The sequence below is a fragment of the Limulus polyphemus genome, unplaced genomic scaffold (assembly GCF_000517525.1).
Source record: "Limulus polyphemus unplaced genomic scaffold, Limulus_polyphemus-2.1.2 Scaffold76938, whole genome shotgun sequence".
Lineage (NCBI taxonomy): Eukaryota > Metazoa > Arthropoda > Merostomata > Xiphosura > Limulidae > Limulus > Limulus polyphemus.
This window is the reverse complement of record NW_013742534.1, coordinates 1-4,096: the sequence shown is the minus strand read 5'-3', so window position 1 is coordinate 4,096 and position 4,096 is coordinate 1. Positions and strand designations below refer to the sequence as shown.

The window sequence follows — 4,096 nt, the reverse complement described above, 5'->3', positions numbered from 1 at the left end:
GCTGCAATATTGTTGTTATTACAAGATACAGATTCCCTCTTAAACTAATTAAAATATCAACTTTAAATGAATAAACAAGATAAATTTTAATTATTTTAGTAAAAATGCTTTCTACACTTTTATATGTCTGCGGGCTTACAACGCTAGAAACCGGGTTTCGATACTCATGGTGGGCAGAGCACAGATAGCCCACTGTGTAGCTTTGTGCTTAATTATAAACAAACAAGCAAACACTCTTACTAAATAAATTTAATTTGCAATGTTTTGGCCTTGCACCCACTTCAGAACGAACTGCAACTGTTTTGGTTGAAATATCTATTAAACATATCCTAGGACACGGGAAAGTAGACAATGAAATAGTAATATTGTGAAGACCTGTCTAATTATCTGTACACTTACATAATACTGAAGTTACGTCATTGACATTTATTGTTTTAACGAGATGCTTTAAGCCATTATAGATAAATCGCAGTTGCGTGAATCTGTTGGGTACTACCAATAATCATTGGCTAAATGTTGGAGTAATAGTGTCATTTGTTTGAAAACGGTTCCACATTCTGCTAACAAAACTTGGAGACACTTGTAGCAAGTTCGCTATAACTTGTTGTGCTGTGCATGTCTTCCATTCTCGTAAAGGGTTTTTATAAAAGTGAAATATTCAAATGTCTTAAACGATGATATGAGATCGGAAATTGACATCATTCGAGAACAGTTTTCTTGTTTGTAACAACCGAGATACTGCAAATTCCGACTAGCCTCTAATTATTTTATGCAGTGTAGGTAGCGAGAAGTAGATAAATAAATTAGATTGTTGCTCAAACTAAAATCGAAAATGTTTACTTAAAATTTTTCTTCCATAAGGAAACAAAAATCTCACTCAAACAATAGCTTTTTTTGCGCTTCTTCACATCCCACATCTAATAATTCTGCTAAGTAGACCAAATTATATATCGCAAAAAGCTAATAAACACTGCAAAGTGAAACAAGATATTATTCGGCAAGGAATAAAATAACGACAAAAATGATCCATGATTTTAAAAAGCATATTTATATAACGTTTTGTTATAAGTACTAAAATTTTATTTTAGAAAGCTAACCATGTCAAGATATTTAACTGGTTGACTTTTTTGAGAATGTATAATAATGAATACATAAATACATGAATTAATCCAGTGATATTATTAAATCTTTCGATCCAACACCTTATGCTTTCGTAGTTTATTGAAACATTTAAATTATGTGTTCTAACCTCGAAAAATCAAATCTTTTGAATACAATTTTAGATATAAATGTATATTAATCGTGGATTTTCACTTAACACAGAATTCCAGATATAAATACATATATATCATTGTCAAAGAGGAAACAAATAAAAATATTTCACTTTGTAGAAATTTATTTGCTAATATTGAAGCCTATTTCTGATAAAATGTGTCTTTATTATTATATTGTACAATTATTGGAAACAAATTACATTCGATTTCAAACATATTGTGTAAATAATAAATTGTAAGTTTCAACATTATTTGGTTTAACTTCAGCTAACAAGAAAGGACACGTGCTTCATCTACTGAAAACCAAATCTTTTCCCAAATACACTGTAATTCAGACACCAGTTTCTCCTTCGAAGAATATTGCACCACAAAACAGTTAATAACAGGAATATAATATTTTATCTTTCTACATAACTTGAATACAATAACATTACTCTTGTAATATTGAAATATAAATGTTTAACTTTATTTTCATACATTAATTTAGAAGAGAAATATTTTTTGAAAAAAAAAGGTAAAAAGAAACGTTTATCCTTACGTCAGAATTCATCATAGAACATCATAGTTTCATTCAAATATCTTTAATGTTGAAATGAAGTAAAAAGTTTCATACTGATATAAATACGTGGCAGGTGTGACCGCATGTACCTAGGTGTATACATCTATTAGAAAATCTCAGTTCTCATTTGCTACTGACTTATTAAGACGATTACTGTGTCTTATATATCGCTAACAATGTTCTCGTTAGTACATTGTTACGTGAAATATTACTATTTCATTGTCTACAACAATTATACACTTCTGGAACACTTCTTATATATAGCATCGAGTGAAACGCGTTGTCGGTAATGGATGAGACAAATACAATTTGCTTGGAATGTTATTATTATATTTTCTTCTAATTATCGAAAATCCCTCAGAGACTAGATTAAGAATGTAGTGTTATAAATACAATATGCCTACTACTAACGTCTTATGAGAACTATAATTATAAAAATTATTCATCGGCTTGTAAACGGCGTGCAGTCTATAATAAATATTGTTATTAACTCATGATACTTCTTCTTTAACCAACAAGAGGGAACCCTCAATAGCTGTGGCACTTGAAATTCTTTTATACAGGATTAGAATAAATTAATCTATAAAACCTTTTCCTCCTTCACCACTGTCATGACCTTCCTCGTGTCATCCTGTATCACTTCGTCTATTTTGCTGATTTAGTAGTTTTCCAAAATTAGATGGGGACCTATATCCCCCATCATGACCTTCCTCGCGTCATCGTATATCATTGTGTCAAGTTTGGTACTGATTAATCAAGAAATGTGGAAACGTATAAGGAACAGATACACACACACATCGACGTTTGTTTATATAGATTAGATGGGGTTCTAACTCCCCTTATGACTTTCCTCATGTATCACTGTGTCAAGGTGTGCTGATTTGGTAGTTTTTCAGAAATTACATAGGAGGTTACACACCCCGGAGTCCAACCTTCCATCCTCAGTGGAAAAAAAAATAGATTACAAAGTTTTCAATGACACTAAGAATGTGACGTCACAGACATTAAACTATATCTTTGTTGGCAGACTATTAAAGGGGCTGAAAGGTGCTAATAAACAGAAACAAACTTAGCCTTATATAATAGATATTTTCGTTTGCCATCAATACCAAGCTTTGGAAGCGCGTACACCCGATTCAAATTTATTAGGCATCAGGATCTCTACCATACTACCTCATATTGAAAGTCGTTTAGGTAGAATTGGATAAAATTAATCTATGAAACATTTGGAGTTGTCAAAGATATCGATCGAAAGGGTTTGACTTCCTGAGTCCAAAACTATAATTATGTCACAAATCGGTCAATAGACAACAGAGTTATGAGATAAAAGTTTGTACTTGAGAAAAACTCAGAACCATTCTATGCGCCGCTCAGTCGCATTAAAAGAACATGTACTAAAGACATTTTCTTGACCATTATGCTTAGTGTTATAATAACTACGACTTGATATCTGGGTAGTATCCACTATACTTTCATGTGTTTCTGAAATTTTTTAAAATGTGTGAAAAACACAAATCAAAAACAGTTTATTTTGCTGTTATCAATGAAACTATTTTAATCAAAAATAGGACATATTTTTGATTTAAAAAACAAAGAATAAAACGTAAAAAGTTACATGTCTCCATTATTTTGAGTTTTCTTAATATTTTAGTAGCTCAAGGATTATAATGAATTGTTTGCATCTAGCTGGAGACATTCATGTTGGTTTTAGGCTTCATCCTATCCATCTTCTACATCTTCCTCTACAGGTAAGACCAAAACAGCATCGACACTGACAAGATGTATAAATGTTAGTATATATTCACTAATTAATTAACGAAACTTTAAACATAACACAACGTTATACAAGTTAAGAAAGTAGAGAATAAGAGAGATGACCATTATAAAAAAAACTATTATAAGTTCCATATTCAAATACTTTCACTTTATTCTGTTATACAGAAAGTAAATTCTTATAAACAGATACAGTCTTTTAAGAGAGAGAGAGAATAATGTTTATATAGGTTTTCTTTTCCACTAAAACAAATAAACTTACTACTTGTCCAAGACCTAGACAGAAACCTTTTCCAACACCTTCTTCATCATCAGCACCTTCGTCGGGTTCCTGAGTCGTAACTGAGACAAGGAGTGTGGTTAATAGTAACGCCACGATGATCCACTTAGACATTATAAAAGTTGAAACGCTGCAAATAAAAATTATAGAAAGTAAATTGGTTGATTTAGAAAATTAGCACAAAGCTCCACTTGGGAAGTTTGTTTGTAT

General features: G+C 31.2%; 1 long non-coding RNA gene across 1 annotated transcript; it reads right to left on the bottom strand.

Annotated features, from left to right (window-relative positions):
• Positions 1–3,362: 3,362 nt before the first annotated feature.
• On the bottom strand, positions 3,363–4,036 carry LOC111084463. The gene is made up of 2 exons (XR_002609571.1): positions 3,869–4,036; positions 3,363–3,604 (listed from the first exon to the last, which is right to left on the bottom strand). It is a non-coding gene; the product is annotated as an uncharacterized LOC111084463 (long non-coding RNA).
• Between the last annotated feature and the right edge of the window lie 60 nt (positions 4,037–4,096).